The 19,273-nt window shown below is 45.0% G+C and overlaps 1 protein-coding gene across 6 annotated transcripts in view; it reads left to right on the top strand.

The window, feature by feature from the left end:
• The first annotated feature begins 2,548 nt into the window (after positions 1-2,548).
• The window catches only part of NUMB (NUMB endocytic adaptor protein), a 91,943-nt gene continuing 75,218 nt past the window's right edge, over positions 2,549-19,273 (top strand). For 5 of the 6 annotated variants that reach the window (XM_044271470.1, XM_044271475.1, XM_044271472.1 and 2 more), the window contains exon 1: positions 2,549-2,669. The gene's annotated coding sequence lies outside the window, so the exon portion shown is untranslated. Of the gene's footprint in view, positions 2,670-7,589; positions 7,684-19,273 lie in introns of those variants that run through there. The other variant, XM_044271471.1, reaches the window with a different exon arrangement.

A 19,273-nucleotide genomic window follows, 5' to 3' on the forward strand; every position in this document is an offset into this window, starting at 1 on the left:
TTGAGATTTTTGCATAGGCTAAGCAGTAAGGGAGAGAGCTAGGGCTGTTACAGGGCTTACCCTCTTGTTCCTTAGTTTTGGATCAAGTCAGTCGGATCTCATTTGTGTCTTCTAGTTTTCTGTAACACCATCCGTGACAGGTATCTGCTTGGAGACACACGAATAAATCTATTACAATTCTCCGTACCAGCATCAAGCATTTTGATACAGCGATATAGCTGTTTCCAAAAATGATATACCTGCATTTGGGTCTCATCTTCCTACAATTAACTACTAATGAACTGAAATCAACTAATATCTAATATTTAACAATAACTAAGAATCACTATCATATTATGACATAACATCTTTGAATGGACAGTGAAAAATCATGAACAGGCTTCAATTATAAAAGGAAAAAATATGTCTACTAAATGTTGAACCATGCCTCTTTGATCGTCAAATTACTTTGATGAACTATCATGATGTACTCAGCTTATTGGATGAATTTCTAGGACTTTGAAGAAGTTTTACAATTGTGAAGTATCTCTCTTTCGCCCTCTACTGGCAGGATTTTCTATTGCAGAATTATTGACTGTCCTACAGTGGACCATTTTTTACTCTTTTTTTACACTTTCATTTTTTTTTATATATATTTTTATGTATTTTGATATATATTTTGTATTTTAAGGTACGTTATATACTAACAAAACTTGCTTCATGTGCAGCTCCAGGTGACAGAGTGCCTGTTAAATTCTGAATCACATTACTTCTAAATACGGTATGACCTTGGGGTAGTCCAATAACAGGAGCACCTGGGTCCTGGTGATGAGGGGGGGGGGGGGGGGGGTGAGCCACTATTTTCTCTTTTTCTCTATTTCTCTATTATGCCACAATGTATGTTTCTTGTGCTTTGGAGAGAAAAGGGTCAGGGCTTAGGAGAAGGATGTGGGACTTCTCTTCAGATTTACTATAATTTACAACAAAAAACAGCATAAATTACAGCTCACGGACTACTGTTACATGTGCCAATCGCCAGTCACCGATCAGATACTGATGACCTACCCTGAGGATAACATATAGGCGGGAATTTATCATCTACGGCGGTTTGGGTGTCGGTTATAAGACTTTCTTTACTTTGTGAGGTTGCGCCAAATTTCGAAATGACGCTCAGTAATAATATATTTGGCACAAGTGGTGTACTCCTTTGTCTGCTCAAGTACACCAGGTAATTTTCTGATGCGGAGAAGCAACTTTTTAAAAAGTTTCACATCATAAATTACACTTAGGCCTCATGCACACGACCGTTGTGTGCATCCGTGTTCGTTGTTCCGTTTTCCGTGATTTTCTGCGGACCCATTGACTTTCAATGGGTCCGTTGAAAACTCGGAAAATGCACCGTTTGGCACCCGCGTCCGTGATCCGTGTTTCCTGTCCGTCAAAAAAATATGACCTGTCCCAGAAAGTGCCCACAACCTAATTACACAAAGGAGCGCAGCACTGGCCCAGTAGGAACGTTTTTAACACTGAATCACATGAAGGGGGGGGGGGACCATAAAAATATATATTTTTTTAAATTGTGGATAATCTGAAATTTTCACTACAAAGTGGCGAGGCTTGCACAATTTGACCAAATGACACAAAATGATGCACTAAAAGTTGCACCCTTGGTCACATGTATTATACCCAAAAAATGGTGTTGGGGCAGATTTGGCAGATTTTCCTCCAGTTACAAGGTGCTGACCATCCCTATTTAGTGCCATGTGACTACATACCGCCGAAAGTGACACAAGTGACATAGGCAAAACTGTGCACATTTCAGAGTGGACTTTTATTGTGGGCAGTCTAAGCCACACCTGTGCAATATTCACGCTGTCTAATCAGCACCTTGATATGCCACACCTGTGAGGTGGGATGGATTATCTCGGCAAAGGAGAAGCGCTCACTAACACAGATTTAGACAGATTTGTGAACAATATTTGAGGGAAATGGGTCTTTTGTTTATGTAGAAAATGTTTCAGATCTTTGAGTTCAGCTCATGCAAAATGGGAGCAAAACCAAAAGCGGTGTGTTTATATTCTCAATTAGTGTCCTAGCAGCAATCTCAGAGGTTGTGTGGTTTCTCACACTTGACTTTAGCCAAATATTTCGCCCAAAAAAAAATCAATAATCCCACACACACCCACTGTGAAGCCTCTCCACAAACCAGGGTGCCAAGTCTCCGCCCTCATGCGGGTGTATCATAACCACCGCGCAACCAAACCCGTCATAACATAAGCGGAAATGCCCTCCCTCCTCGAACTTTTGATAGTCTTTTCCCATAGTCAACCAGATTCCTCTCAGAACAGAACATCAGCCAATGAGATTTCAGCTCCGGCTAAAGTAGCCAATCGGGATGCGGAGGAGGCGGGCCCACGAGCCAATGTGCGGGGGTTTTAGGCAGAGAGGATCGCCGTCCAAGAAGAGGCGTGTCGTGGGAGGGGGGGATAGCGGCTGACTGACGGGGCAGTGAACCAATCGCGTCTGTATTTTGCGTCGGAGGCGGTGGTTTGATTGGGTGGTGCCTAAAGCGCCCGTGAGCAGCGTTTAGCTGGTGGGTTAGGTTGTGCCCGGGCAGGTAAGAGAGACCTGAGAACTGGGAATTGCAGACTTTGGGTTGGGAGGACGTAGTCGCCGCTGTCGCCTCTCAGGTAAGTTTCTGGCGTTTACCTTCTCTCTTCCTGCCCCCCCCCCCCCCTATCTCACGTATAGAGGGGGCACTGCTGTATCTCTCGGGGAGCAACGCACTTCTGTACCCCATCCGCATCACGTGACCTGAGCTGGCCGTGCCCGTCTGTGGGCAGGGCACAGGATGACTATGGAGTCTCCTGTCCTAGGCAGTAACATTGTCATGGCTGACATCGTTATATAATTGTATTAAGTTGGGAAAGTGTAACAGTAACTCCTGCCCTGTGATACTCCGGCCTCCTCACCTCTGCCTTAAAGTGCCACCCTGTTACATGGGCAAAGTAGGGGTGCCCATAGACACGTAATATCTATGGGTTACTAGGAGGGGTGGCATTGCAGGTTTGTGGGTGGCATCACTAGGAATGGTCTGGTTGTGCAATTTATAGGAGCACAGGGCAGGCAGTGTACTACGACTGCCAGTAGTACATACATGTCAGTGGAAATCCGCATAGTGGTGTCACTGGGACAAGCTGTGTGGGAATGATGTCACTGCCACCCCGGACTCATTCACATCCTTAAAATAAAAGACATAAGTAACAAGGTGCCAATGCTGGGGAGCAACCGCCATCTTGTATATAGCGTATCAGCGTACTGTGACACCCAGGTCGAGGGTTACCAAGGTCTCTTTCACAGGTCCGTTTTGGCTTTCGTCCAGTGAAGGATCCGTGTTTGGTCCACGTTTTGCCCTCCGTTTGTCATCCAGGTTCCACATACACCGATGGGCTAGGCTGAAAATAATTTTCCAGAGCAGGGATCAACAACCTCCGACACTCCAGCTGGTCCGAAACTACAACTCCCAGAATCCTCTTTTCCCTTCTATGGGAGTTACAAGAACAGCTGAGAATGCTGGGAGTGGTAGTTTCTGAGCAGCTGGAGCGTGAAAAGTTTCAGACCCCTGTTGCAGAGCATCTCCTACCAGTGCAAATCGCTGACAGAACACGGATGACATCCACGTTGTGTCGGTGGTTTTCATAGACTATAATGTGCAAGAGGGATCCGTAATCGTGGACAGAGTAGGACGTGTGGTGACATCACTGACCCACGTACCCTGGAAAACCACTGATGTGTGAATGCACCTGTTAAAGGGCATCTGTCAGAAGATTTGTACCTATGACACTGGCTGACCTGTTACATGTGCACTTGACAGCTGGAGGTATCTGTGTTGGTCCCATGTTCATATGTAACCGCAATGCTGAAAAAAATGATGTTTTAATATATGCAAATGAGCCTCTAGGAGCAACGAGGGCGTTACCGTTACACCTAGAGGCTCCGCTCTCTCTGCAACTGCTGCGCCCTCTGCACTTTGACTGGGCCAGATGAGATGACATTTTCACTGCCTGGTCCTGTCAATCAAAGTGCTGAGGGCGTGGCTAACGGTAAGGGCAAACTTATTTTATTCATAGGTTTCCTAAAGGACTCATTATAATGGGAAACTCCTCTAAGGCTACATGCACACGACCGTATGTGTTTTGCGGTCCGCAAATAAAAAACGGATGACCTCCCTTTTTCTTTTTTTTTCTTTTTGCGGATCCATTGTAACAATGCCTAAAACGAACAAGAATAGGACATGTTCTATTTTTTTTCCGGGGCTACGGAACGGACATGCTGATGCGGACAGCACACGGTGTGCTGTCCGCATTTTTTGTGGACGCATTGAAATGAATAAGTCTGCATCCTATCCGCAAAAAAAAAAACCAGAATGGACACGGAAACCAACAACATTCGTGTGCATGTTGCCTAATCTACTTAATTTTTCTATTCTTGACCATTTCTAAGATCTCTGCTTGCAGTCAGTGAATAGGTGCTTTCAATTTCAAGTCTAGACAATCCTCTCATCTAAATACATCAGCAGCAGCGATAGGGCTCTGTTCACATCGTGTCTGGTGTCAGAGCTTCGGATGCTTTTAGCCCCTGTCCTTGCGGTAAGGACATGTCACTGCCACTTGAGGTGATGACCCCTGCCAGTCCATGGCTCTCCTCCAGTTGGTGGTGCCAAGAGCCTCTCATGACGCTGGCACATGTGACTTGACTATTGAAAACAATCACAATGTGTGTTTTGTGTTCTGCTGGGAATCGCCATGCGGAAGTTACCGTGTAGCTCGCCCTTTTAGGGGGACTTTCTCCAGTTTTGAGTACAGAAATCTATTACTATAGGGATAATACATGCAGCTATAATAGTTGGAGTAGATGTGCTCACACCTAAATTTGAAGATCCCTGGACGCTTGGCATGGGAAACACTCCGCTTTTGCAGAACTTTGCAATTTACAACATTCCATAAAATTCTGAATATCTTAAAGGGGTTCTGTCATCAAATGGAGCAGTGCACACGCCATTTGTACAGTGCACCCCTGTACAGTGCACGCGCCAAATGAGCTCCCGCAAGATTTCAGAACCAAGTGTGGGTACGTCTTGACTGCCTGGCCCTGTCGCTTAGTGGTGGGGAAGTGGCATGAAGGGCAGTGTTCAGAGCCTCTGGAAGCAACGAGGTGCAACTGCACCGCCCTTATTGCTCCTAGGGCTTTATTTGTATATTTCTCAAGAATGTAAGATAGGACCAAGACCATGATGTTCAACTGTCAAGACACATGTCTCTGGTGAGACGGTTTTATTCTATTTGACAGATTTTGATGTTGATAGCCCATTCACAGAATAGGTTATCAATATCCTATCGGCAGGGGTTTGACGCCACTGTGGCTCAGCTGTTTGGTTATAGCTCCAGGGCCAGAACTGCACAGCTCCTCCATTGTGCATTGGACAGAGCTGGCTACTGCAATGCCGCTCCCTGTCATGTTTGGCTGGCCGCAGCTGATCATCGGGGGCAGCGGCCAGCCAAACAGTTATTGATGGTGTTTCTTGAGGCTGGGTGCACGTCACTGTTTTCCCATCAGTTTAAAGTGGCATCCATTCACCAGACTCTACGCCGTGAGTATTTCACTTGTACACTTACTAAAAGGTTTTTCTATTCGCTGACTGTAAACAGAGATCTTAAATGATGAGTGTCTTAGTATATTGCCAAGCATGTCAGGAGAAGTGTAGAAACCCTACATGTGCCATTTTGCCAACTTTTTTTTTTTTTTTGGGCGCAGATACATTAGTAAGGCTACTTTCACACTCGCGTTTGGTGCGGATCCGTCATGGATCTGCACAGACGGATCCATTCAGATAATACAACCGTCTGCATCCGTTCTTAACGGATCAGTTTGTATTATCTTTAACATAGCCAAGACTGATCCGTCTTGAACACCACTGAAAGTCAATGGAGGACAGATCCGTTTTCTATTGTCATAGAAAACGGATCCGTCCTCATTGACTTACATTGTGTGTCAGGACAGATCCGTTTGGCAGGCAGCGTTTTGGTGTCCGCCTCCAGAGCGGAATGGTGACTTAACGGAGCCAAACTGATGCATTCTGAGCGGACCCTTTTCCTTTCAGAATGCATTAGGGCCAGGGGCGTAGCTATAGGGGGTGCAGAGGTAGCAGTCGCTACCGGGCCCATGAGCCTGAGGGGGCCCAAAGACCCTTGTGCCACATAAGAAGATACCAGTATTATAGAAAGTGCATGCTGGTCAAGTTAAAGCTCTGGCTGGAGGGAAGGGGTTAGGTCAAGAATTCGGCATAGGTGGAGGGGGTTGGGGGGGTCTACTGTTTAAATTTTTTACCGCAGGCAGCATGAAGGCTATGTGCTTCCCTAGCCACAAAACACTAAGGCAACCGGGGGGCCCAAGCTGAACCCTTGGACCAGGGCCCATGAGCCTTTAGCTACGCCCCTGATTAGGGCAAAACTGATCCGTTTTGGACCGCCTGTGAGAGCCCTGAACGGATCTTGCTAACGGAAAGCCAAAATGCCAGTGGGAAAGTAGCCTAAATCTGGGCCAATCTGTTTAGTTGAGTGGACTTTGTAGTAGTGCAACTGGAGGGGAAATTTACATTTATGACCTAGCCTCAAGACGTGCCATCGTAAGCGCGGGTCGCAGTTCTCAGAAGTATCAAGGTCATGCAAGCCGGCCAACGGCAGCATCTGCTGGAATGGAGGGAAGCTGGGAAAGGGGTGCATTATATTCTCCTAGTTATGGGAACAGACTCCCTTCCATTACTGTGCACCGGGCTACTTATAATATCGTAAACTTCTGCGGTCGCCATATCCCTTTAAGACATGGCAATTTGGAAAATCACAGAATAGAAGAAAATTAATCTGATCTCGCCCGCATATATGCAGTACTACAGAGTGACTTTTGATAGAATCAGGTATAGACCTCATACACACCACTGTAACCGCGGGTACCTTCTGTGTGCCGTCCACGTTTTTTTTACCGACCCATTGACTGCATTTTGCAGACCAGAATAGGGCATGTTTTATAATTTGTGACGGACACGTTACTGTCTGCATCCGTTCCGCAAATTGTAGAACATGTCCTATTCAGTCTGTGAAATGGGGTCAATGTAAACACAAAATAACACGCGTGGCACACAGACAGTATTTGCGGATCGCAAAACGGATTCGGTCGTGTGCATGAGGCCATAGGAGCATTCACCGTCCCAAGGACATTTACCTGCAGTGAGACCTATACGATGGTGCTCTATATGTAGTATACCATGCAGGTTTTTCTCTGTGGCCGGCGGGATAACCTCTGATGCATTTTTATTGTTTGGTGACTGGCGGTTTCCTCACTGGGCCGGTACGATGTCACGGTGTGGTTTCTGGTGCACACGAGGCTATGCTTGTGTAATGCCTCCAGGGTCTAAAGTCTTCACTGTTTCCCGGGTTCAGTTCTTCTCGTTTGGTCAGTCTATCTTTGCGACCTGATTACGAGTTGATGCCGTTAGTGGTTTATAACCTTCGGACTTCGACCTCCTATGGACATATAGTGCAGGCAAAACAGAGTTCTTCTCGTTCTTCTCCTGCTTTCCCTACACAACCTGGATTTACTCCTCTCTAAAAACCGTGGACCGGCACATGCAACAATTCATATTGTGAGGTACTATGGGGACTGATCATATAGAACCATTGGCTGAAGGCTGAAAGCTGAAAGTATTTTTTATTTTTATTTTTTCTAAATGGACAAAAAAAAAAAAAGGAACTGACCACTGGGACCCCTGGCAATCACAAAAATAGAGGTCTCTGAGTTCCCTATGAAAATGGCGAGGTGGTGCAGATGTCTGACCTTCGCTGCACAGCGTTTAGCGCTATTTTTGACAGTCCCATAGAAGTTAATTAATGGAGTGGTGGTCATGCATACGCATCACCTCTCTATTATCATCGGGAACTCCAGGATCTTCATTTTTGTGAGTGCTGGCGGTCCCAGTGATCACACACTTATCACCAATCCACCGGATAGGGCTGTGATGGCTAACCTCCGGGACTCCAGCTGTGGTAAAACTACAACTCCCAAGATGCACACTTGCTTGGCTGTTCTGAGAACTCTACAAAAATGAATGGAGCATGCTGGGAGTCGTAGTTTCACCACAGCTGGAGTGCCGGAGTTTAGCCATCACTGGGATAGGTGAGAAGTGTACTTGGTGGGGAAGCTGCTTTAAAGAGGACCTGTCCCTTCTTCTGACATGTCTGTTTTAGTTACTAATTGCATTCCCCATGTAATAATAATTTTGGAGCATCTATTCTTCTGACGCTATGTTTTGCCATTCCTTTATTATTCCTGCTAGAAGCTAGAATGTATGAATTACCAGCTGTTTGCGGTGAAGGTCCAGATGGGTGTTACCAGTTAGGGGGGTGTCCCTGCACAGTCTAAGGCCTCTTTCACAGTAGTGCTCCGATGGCCGTATTGCAGGCGGCATACGGTGGCTCCGCAATACACGGGGCACCAGCCGTGTGCATTCCACATCACGGATGTGGACCCATTCACTTGACTGGGTCTGCAAATCCGGAGATGCAGTATGAAACGGAACCCCATCGAAGCACTACGGAGTGCTTCCATGGGGTTTCAATCCGTGCTAAAGTTCTATCTTTTTGCGGAATTGATGGATCACGGACCCATTCAAGTTGAATGGGTCTGGATCCGTCTCGGCTGCCACACAGACGTTGCCCGTGCATTGGGGACCCCAATACACAGAACGGAACCAATATGTTTGTGTGAAAGAGGCCTAAGGTCTCTTTCACACGGGCGAGATTTCCACGCGGGTGCAATGCGTGAGGTGAACGCCTTGCACCCGCACTGAATCCGTACCCATTCATTTCTATGGGGCTGTGCACATGAGCTGTGATTTTTCACACATCACTTGTGCTCTATATTGTGCGTTTTTCAACGCAGGCCCCATAGAAGTGAAAAGGGCTGCGTGAAAATCGCAAGCATCCGCAAGCAAGTGCGGATGCGGTGCGATTTTCACGCACAGTTGGTAAGATGAAAGTCTATTCACTGTATTATTTTCCCTTATAACATTGTTATAAGGGAAAATAATAGCATTCTTTAATACAGAATGCTTAGTAGAAGGTCAATTGAGGGTTAAAAAAATAAACTCCCCTCCTCCAATTGATCGCATATCTGCCAGTCTCCTGTTCTTTCTTCAGGACCTGTGGTGACATCACTGAGCTCATCACATGATCTTCCACCATGTTATAAGGGAAAATAATAAAAACTTTCTCACGCGCGTGCAAAACGCATTAAAACGCTTTGCACTCGCGGGGGAAAATCGTGCATGTTCCCGCAACGCAACCGCATCTTTTCCCGCTACGCCCGTGTGAACCCAGCCTAACACTATTTAATTAGTTATTGCTAGTGTCAGGCTGTGCAGGGACACACTCCAACTGGTAACACCCATATGGACCTTCACGGCAAACGGCTAGTAATTCATACATTCTAGGTTCTAGCAGGAATAATAAAGGAATGGCACATCATAGTCATCAGAATAGATGCTCCAGAACTATTGCGTTGGGGATGCAAGTAGTAGCTAAAACAGACATGTCAGGAGAGGTGACAGGGCCAACAAAGATTTAAAAGTAATTTATGTTGGAAAGATCAGCTATGGTATCAGACAGTAAAGCTGCGCTCTGTACAATTCGGGTTTCCTGTGTTTTAATGAAGCTGCGGGAGCTGCGCAGCAGGGATGATGAGAGTTCAGGACCTGTCTGTCTACACGGGTTTTCTGTATTACCAGCTGGAAGAATGCAAAAGTGTCCGCACAGTGCTATGGCTGTATGTACCGCACATATAAAGAGGACCTATTACCCCTCCGAACATGTCTGCTTTAATAAATACATGTATTCTTCCTGAAATAAAAATTCTGGAGCATATTTTCATAGATCCCTGCATTGTGCCCTTCCTTCGAGAAAGTTTTGAAAACATTGACAAGTTTGTGTATGTTGGGGGGGGGGGTGTTCCTAAAACATTTTGATGTTGTCCAGGCACTCTCATGATACTAGACCCTTTGCCAACTGGAGTGGTCAATTTTCAATTTATATGCATTTCCAGTAGGAATAATAGAGGAGAGGCACAAAATAGAGTTCCTAGAAAAGAAAAATCCATCATTGTTGTTACATGGGGAAGACACATATTTGCTAGACCAGGCATTGCTTTAAATCGTTCTATCTACTACCTACCTGTGACTGTGTGGCTCCGTCTGGCAGCATTGTGGCTACAAAGTCGTCTTCTCCTCCTCTATGTACAAAACGGGCATGTCAGGAGAGGTAACAGTATATTGGTAGGGTGCTGCATATGGATACTGCTTGTGTTGGGTACACGTTCCTATGAAGCTTCATTCACATACCAGATAGGGTTTTTTTTTATTTTTATTACCGGTATGTACTATTTCAACACCAGTCATCCTAATTAGCAGTTTAGCAGGGAAAATCACAGCATGTGAAGTGCTTACAAGAAGTGTCCCTACGTACCGATTTTGGAAGTACCGGAACCTCTGAGATAACACTGCTGCAGTATTTCACTTCTGTAACTCTTGGAGCTGAACAAAGTGTCATCATGACGCCTAAGCATCCAAACCGTGCTCTTAAAGGGCATCTGTCAGCAGCTTTGTACCTATTACACTGGCTGACCTGTTACATGTGCACTTGGCAGCTGAAGGCATCCGTGTTGGTCCCATGTTCATATGTGCCGCATTACTGAGAAAGATGATGTTTTAATATATGTAAATGAGCCTCTAGGAGCAACGGGGGCGTTGCCATTACACCTGGAGGCGCTGCTCTCTCTGCAACTGCCACATCCTCTGCTCTTTGATAGGACCAGACAGTGAAAACATGATCTCACCTGGCCCTGCCAATCAAAGTGCAGAGGGATCAGCAGTTGCAGAGAGAGCAGAGCATCTAGGTGTAATGGCAACACCCCTGTTGCTCCTAGAGGCTCATTTGCATATATAAAAACCTCATTTTTCTCAGCAATGCGGGCACATATGAACATGGGACCAACACAGATGCCTTCCGCTGCCAAGCGCACATGTAACAGGTCAGCCAGTGTCATAGGGACAAATCTGCTGACAGATGCCCTTTAACTCGAGAAAGAACCTTAAAAGTAGAATAGAAAGGGATGTTGTTGGGGGAGAGTAAAATATTAAAAAAATGGTTTCGTCAGCCCCCTTACTTGTAGTGCACCTCACTTTGGTGTCTATAGCTATGAGGTTCTGTCCGTCTTGGCTTTTATAGTGTCGCCAGAACTTCTTCCAGGGTCTTTCTGGACTGTGATTATTGGTTTGGCTGCGACGGCAATGCTTCAATATCAGCAGCATGTATTATTCACCCGTTCTTGTGTGGGCTAAAAGCTTTCCTTCCAAGTCGTTCCAAATACTTATAGAAATAAAATCTGTGATACTGGATGTGAATAACAGGGCTCATGTTGGGGTACATGCACACGACCATATGTGTTTTGCAGTCCTCAAATTGCGGATCCGCAAAACATGGATACCGGCCGTGTGAATGTAGCCGGCCCCATGATAGAAATGCCTGTTCTGATTGCGGACAAGAATAGGACATGCTCTATCTTTTTTGCGGGGCTGCGGAACGGATCTACGGATGCGGACAGCACATTGTGTGCTGTCCGCATCTTTTGCGGCCCTATTGAAATGAATGGGTCCGCACCCGTTCCGCAAAATTGCGGAACGGATGCGGAGCCAAAAATACGGTCGTGTGAATGTACCCTTATGGAGAGGAAACCCTGTACTTTACAGAAATGTGCCGGGTTGTGTAGCGCTCCTGTGAGGGTGTCTAATAGATGGAATGTAGCTCAAGTCACGTTGCACATCGTTTGTCTTGTATAGTAGACCTGTATTCTAAAAAAAATAAAAAATAAATAAATATATATTTATTATAAAAATACAGACACGCCAGCATGTTTGGGACCACCAAGGCTCTGCATTATCACAACTGCTCACCCACTGCGAGCTGTGGAGCCGCTGGTGAATGAAGCTTTTGGCTTCACTGATGTGACTGCGCAGCATGGACATAGCGCATCTCGTGCTGGGAAAGGCTGTGTTCACACATAGCGGAGAACTTTAGCTGCAGAACAGTCGTGGAAAGCTACAGTATAAAATAATCCCCACGGGTTACCTCCAGGTTTTGCTGTGGTCTGGTCATAGATTACACTTTTTTTTTTTTTTTTTTTTATAGTGCTTAAAAAGGAGCTGTATTGTTGTTTCTCATCTTCTATTTTATTCTCCTCCATGTTTTCAGCGATTAATACAGCGCGAACCGCTTAACTTACAGTCCATGATCATACTGTCTTTCAAAGCTCTCGGCTCTGAGAGGTTTGCTGTATATTTTCGTATGTCTGTGTTTTGTTTTTTGTTTGTTTTGTTTTTCTATTTATTTAAATTAATGTTTAACCCCTTAAGGACATAGGACGTACCGGTACGCCCTATTTCCCGAGTCCTTAAGGACCAAGGACGTACCGGTACGTCCTGACTTTAAAATCGGCATTCCGGCGCCGCAGGGGTTAATTTGAACAGGATGCCGGCTGAAATCATTCAGCCGGCATCCTGTTAAAACGCCAGGGGGGGTCATGTGACCCCCCGTGTCGGCGATCGCAGCAAACCGCAGGTCAATTCAGACCTGCGGTTTGCTGCGCTTTTTGCAGTTTCTGATCCCCGCGGTCCCTGACCGCGGGGATCAGAAACTTTAGAGTGCCTAAAATCAATATAGTACACCCCCCCCTGCACCCCTGCATGAGTTGATGGCGGCGGGTGGTGCAGGGGGGGTGTCGCAGGCGGTGGGGGGCGTTGCGGGAGGCGGGCGGTGCGGCAGGCGGGATCGCGATCCCCCGCCCGCCTCCTATTGCGTAATCGTTGGTGTACAGTGGGTATACCAGGGTGCCAGCACATTGCTGGCACCCTGGTATAAACGGCTGACATCGTTGATGCGATGTCAGCCGTTTAACCCTTTCCATACAGCGGTCCGTACGGACCGCTGTATGGAAAAGGTTAACAGTAAGAGGGAGCTCCCTCCCTCTCCCATCGGGGGGCTGCTGTGCCTTTGCAGCCCCCCGATGGAGAGGGAGAGAGCCCCCAGAGAGCCCCCCGAAGCCCCGTCCTCACCCTTCCCCGTCTGCGAAGTTGTGGCAGACGGGGAAGGTTCCCATGGCAACAGGACGCCTGCTCAGGCGTCCTGCTGTCCATGGTGCTGAACAGATCTGTGCTGAAAGCATAGATCTGTTCAGTGTAAGTAAAATACAGTGCAGTACCCTATATAGAGTACAGTACTGTATTTTACAGACATCAGACCCACTGGATCTTCAAGAACCAAGTGGGTCTGGGTCAAAAAATAAAAAGAATAAGTGAAAAAAGTTAAGATAAAAAAAAAAACATTTATCACTGAATAAAAATTAAAAAAATAAAATAAACTACACATATTAGGTATCGCCGCGTCCGTAACGACCTGATCTATAAAACGGCCATGTTACTTTCCCCGCACAGTGAACGCCATAAAAATAAAAAAATAAAAACTATGAGAAAATTGAAATTTTGCCCACCTTACTTCCCAAAAAAGGTAATAAAAGTGATCAAAAAAGTCGCATGTACGCCAAAATAGTACCAATCAAACCGTCATCTCATCCCGCAAAAAATGAGACCCTACTCAAGATAATCGCCCAAAAACTGAAAAAACTATGGCTCTTAGACTATGGAAACACTAAAACATCATTTTTTTTGTTTCAAAAATAAAATCATTGTGTAAAACCTACATAAATAAAAATAAAGTATACATATTAGGTATTGCCGCGTCCGTATCGACCGGCTCTATATAAATATCACATGACCTAACCCCTCAGATGACCACCGTAAAAAAAAAAAAAAAAAAAACGGTGTAAAAAAAGCTATTTTTTGCCATCTTACGTCACAAAAAGTGTAATAGCAAGCGATCAAAAAGTCATATGCACCCCAAAATAGTGCCAATCAAACTGTCATCTCATCCCGCAAAAAATTAGACCCTACTCAAGATAATCGCCCAAAAACTGAAAAAACTATGGCTCTCAGACTATGGAGACACTAAACAATTTTTTGGTTTTAAAAATGAAGTTATTGTATAAAACTTACATAAATAAAAAAAAATTGTATACATATTCGGTATCGCCGCGTCCGTGACAACCTGCTCTATAAAATTACCACGTGATCTAACCTGTCAGATGAATGTTGTAAATAACAAAAAAAAAAAAGTGCCAAAAAAGCTATTTCTTGTTACCTTGCCGCACAAAAAGTGTAATATAGAGCAACCAAAAATCATATCTACCCTGAACTAGTACCAACAATACTGCCATCCTATCCCGTACTTTCTAAAATGGGGTCACTTTTTTGGAGTTTCTACTCTAGGGGTGCATCAGGGGGGCTTCAAATGGGACATGGTGTCAAAAAACCAGTCCAGCAAAACCTGCCTTCCAAAAACCATGTGGCATTCCTTTCCTTCTGCGCCCTGCCGTTTGCCCGTACAGCGGTCTACAACCACATATGAGGTGTTTCTGTAAACTACAGAATCAGGGCCATAAATAATGAGTTTTGTTTGGCTGTTAACCCTTGCTTTGTAACTGGAAAAAAAATATAAAAATGGAAAATCTGCCAAAAAAGTGAAATTTTGAAATTGTATCTCTATTTTCCATTAAATCTTGTGCAACACCTAAAGGGTTAACAAAGTTTGTAAAATCAGTTTTGAATACCTTGAGGGGTGTAGTTTCTTAGATGGGGTCACTTTTATGGAGTTTCTACTCTAGGGGTGCATCAGGGGGGCTTCAAATGGGACATGGTGTCAAAAAACCAGTCCAGCAAAACCTGCCTTCCAAAAACCATGTGGCATTCCTTTCCTTCTGCGCCCTGCCGTTTGCCCGTACAGCGGTCTACAACCACATATGAGGTGTTTCTGTAAACTACAGAATCAGGGCCATAAATAATGAGTTTTGTTTGGCTGTTAACCCTTGCTTTGTAACTGGAAAAAAAATATAAAAATGGAAAATCTGCCAAAAAAGTGAAATTTTGAAATTGTATCTCTATTTTCCATTAAATCTTGTGCAACACCTAAAGGGTTAACAAAGTTTGTAAAATCAGTTTTGAATACCTTGAGGGGTGTAGTTTCTTAGATGGAGTCACTTTTATGGAGTTTCTACTCTAGGGGTGCATCAGGGGGGCTTCAAATGGGACATGGTGTCAAAAAAACTGTCCAGCAAAATCTGGCTTCCAAAAACCAAACGGCGCACCTTTCCCTCTACGCCCCGCTGTGTGGCCGTACAGTAGTTTACGGCCACATATGGGGTGTTTCTGTAAACGGCAGAATCAGGGCAATAAAGATACAGTCTTGTTTGGCTGTTAACCCTTGCTTTGTTAGTGGAAAAAATGGGTTAAAATTGAAAATTAGGCAAAAAAATGAAATTCTCAAATTTCATCCCCATTTGCCAATAACTCTTGTGCAACACCTAAAGGGTTAACGAAGTTTGTAAAATCAGTTTTGAATACCTTGAGGGGTGTAGTTTCTTAGATGGGGTCACTTTTATGGAGTTTCTACTCTAGGGGTGCATCAGGGGGCTTCAAATGGGACATGGTGTCAAAAAAACTGTCCAGCAAAATCTGGCTTCCAAAAACCAAACGGCGCACCTTTCCCTCTACGCCCCGCTGTGTGGCCGTACAGTAGTTTACGGCCACATATGGGGTGTTTCTGTAAACGGCAGAGTCAGGGCAATAAAGATACAGTCTTGTTTGGCTGTTAACCCTTGCTTTGTTAGTGGAAAAAATGGGTTAAAATGGAAAATTAGGCAAAAAAATGAAATTCTCAAATTTCATCCCCATTTGCCAATAACTCTTGTGCAACACCTAAAGGGTTAACGGAGTTTGTAAAATCAGTTTTGAATACCTTGAGGGGTGTAGTTTATAGAATGGGGTCATTTTTGGGCGGTTTCTATTATGTAAGCCTCGCAAAGTGACTTCAGAGCTGTAGTGGTCCCTAAAAATTGGGTTTTTGTAAATTTCTGAAAAATTTCAAGATTTGCTTCTAAACTTCTAAGCCTTGTAACATCCCCAAAAAATAAAATATCATTCCCAAAATAATTCAAACATGAAGTAGACATATGGGGAATGTTAAGTCATCACAATTTTTGGGGGTATTACTATGTATTACAGAAGTAGAGAAACTGAAACTTTGAAATTTGCAAATTTTTCCAAATTTTGGGTAAATTAGGTATTTTATTATGCAAAAAAATTAATTTTTTTGACTTTATTTTACCAGTGTCATGAAGTACAATATGTGACGAAAAAACAATCTCAGAATGGCCTGTATAAGTAAAAGCGTTTTAAAGTTATCAGCACTTAAAGTGACACTGGTCAGATTTGCAAAAAATGGCCTGGTCCTTAAGGTGAAAATGAGCCTGGTCCTTAAGGGGTTAAAAATAAAAACGCCCCATAGAAATGAACAGCGGAATGTTCGGAGATTCAAATTCTAACTGCCATGGATGATATCCCAAGCACAGTCTGTCACCTGGTCTCACAGACACAGCACACACACGTCACTCTTCTGTCTATCTCTCTCTCGCACACGCACTCGCATACAACGTTGCACGCACACACACAATTTCAGTTCTTTTCAAGCACTATGGGGGTCATTTATTAAGGGCTCTTTCACACCTGCGTTCTTTTCTTCCGGCATAGAGTTCCGTCGTCGGGGCTCTATGCCGGAAGAATCCTGATCAGTTTTATCCTAATGCATTCTGAATGGAGAGAAATCCGTTCAGGATGCATCAGGATGTCTACAGTTCAGGACCGGAACTTTTTTTGCTCCGGCCAAAAATCCTGAACACTTGCCGCAAGGCCGGATCCGGAATGAATGCCCATTGAAAGGCATTGATCCGGATCCGGCCTTAAGCTAAACGTTGTTTCGGCGCATTGCCGGATCCGACGTTTAGCTTTTTCTAAATGGTTACCATGGCTGCCGGGACGCTAAAGTCCTGGCAGCCATGGTAAAGTGTAGTGGGGAGTGGGGGAGCAGCATACTTACCGTCCGCGCGGCTCCCGGGGCGCTCCAGAGTGACGTCAGGGCGCCCCACGCGCATGGATGACGTGATCGCATGGGGCGCTCTGACGTCATTCTGGAGTGCCCCGGGAGCCGCACGGACTGTAAGTATACCGCTCCCCCCGCTCCCCACTACTACTATGGCAACCAGGACTTTAATAGCTGGCTGCCATAGTAACACTGAAAGCTTTCAGTTCACTTGCGTTTTTCCGGATCCGGCGTGTAATTCCGGCAAGTGGAGTACACGCCGTATCCGGACAACGCAAGTGTGAAAGAGGCACTGGCGTTTTAGACTCCGCTACTTAATAACTTCTGTGATGGATATGTAGAGGCGGCATCCACTGCCAGTCTAAATTTCGCCAGGTGGCGTAGATTTAGACCATTTTCTACGCCTAAGGCTCCATTCGCACATCCACAATTCTGTTCCGCATTTTGCAATAGTGGACATGAATAGGCGTATTCTATTAGTGCCGGTTTCCGTGTTTTGGGGATCTGAAAAACACACACGGATGTGTGAATGGACCCTAAAACAGGTGTAGAAAATGATAAAGGAGAGGGCCTTACTGACCTGCCCTCTTCCCTGCCCACGCCATGCCACATTTTTTAGACCTGGCGCGAGTAGGGAAAAGTTGCAGATTGTGCCGCAAATAACCTTTACGGTGCAATCTGTGACCGATATACGCAGGAAAACTGGTGTATATCTGATAGTAAATTACCCCCGTTGTATTTCCTTCAGTAAATACACCTCCGGATTTTTTATGGGATTGGTGAAAACCTGATGAACAGCTTGGAGGTTAAAAATAATCCAGATTATATTGCATCCATCAAAATAATAAGAATTTACCAGTCTTTGAGCTTTTAAAGGGCTACGGATCGAGCAGTCAGGGCAGCACTGATTAATTGTGAAGCAGAAGGCAACAGTCTGCTCATGCACTGAAAGTGTAAGGCGACTTTCACACCAGCGTTTTTGCTGGATTCGGCAGGGATCAGCAAAAACGCTTCCGTTACTGATAATACAACCATCTGCATCCGTTATGATCGGATCCAGTTGTATTATGTCTTATATAGCCATGACGGATCTGTCATGAACTCCATTGAAAGTCAATGGGGGACGGATCCGCTTTCTATTGTGTCAGAGAAAACGGATGCGTCCCCATTGACTTACATTGTGTGTCAGGACAGATCTGCCTAGCTCTGCACCACATCGGTGACAGAAAAACTCTGCTTGCAGCGTTATCGTGTCAGTGATGGGAGAGCAATGTAACGGAATGCATTCTGGTGCGTTGCGTTCAGTTTTGTCCCCATTAAAAATGAATGTGGACAAAACAGAAGCGTTCCCCCCCGACCCCCCCCCCCCCCCCCCCCCCCCGCTATTGAGATCCTATGACGGATCTCGATAGCGGAAAGAGAAAGCACAAATGTGAAAGTAGCCTAAGCCGTAGTGGAAGAACTATAAAAATTTTTTTTTAATAAAGATCAGTTGAAAAATTGACGTTTAGCCCAAAATGAGCAGAATACAACAATAAGAAAATTTGCCCCTAAAGGTGTCCATAGCCTTTAAAATCAGTAGACTTTGCTGCTTCCTTGTGTTACCTTTTTTGTTCTGATTTTCTCCCTGCATTTTACTACTTGCTAATTTGTCATACAGTTTGCAGCCAAGCGTTCTTGTGTTTGGCCTGAACGCACGGCGCTGTATGACGGGGAGGCTCCTGGTACAGACTTTGACACTCCGTAAACTTCCGCAGTTTTCCTTGACTGCACGAGTGAGGACATAAGTGGCAGGAAGGCCTGTATTTCACTGGGAGCCAAGGTCAACCAGATCTGTATATGGCCGTTAATGGATAAGACAAAGACAGTAAAAAAACTAGCAATGACCCAAAATTAAAAATGTTATCCTGGACTAGAACAACCTAGCTGTTTTTTGTTCCAGAAACTGCACCACTGTGCGTTGTATCTGGTCATCAGTTCCATTGAAGTGATGGGTTTTAAGATCGCACGTAATCTGGTAACGTGTGGCACGGTTATTGTAAGAAGGCTGATGCTGTTCTAAGGCCCAGTTCACACATCGGTTATTGTGAACCAAAACCAGGAGTGGACTCTTACCTGGTTTTGGCTCACAAGAACTGATCCAA

The sequence above is a fragment of the Bufo gargarizans genome, chromosome 11, assembly GCF_014858855.1.
Source record: "Bufo gargarizans isolate SCDJY-AF-19 chromosome 11, ASM1485885v1, whole genome shotgun sequence".
Classification (NCBI taxonomy): Eukaryota; Metazoa; Chordata; class Amphibia; order Anura; family Bufonidae; genus Bufo; species Bufo gargarizans.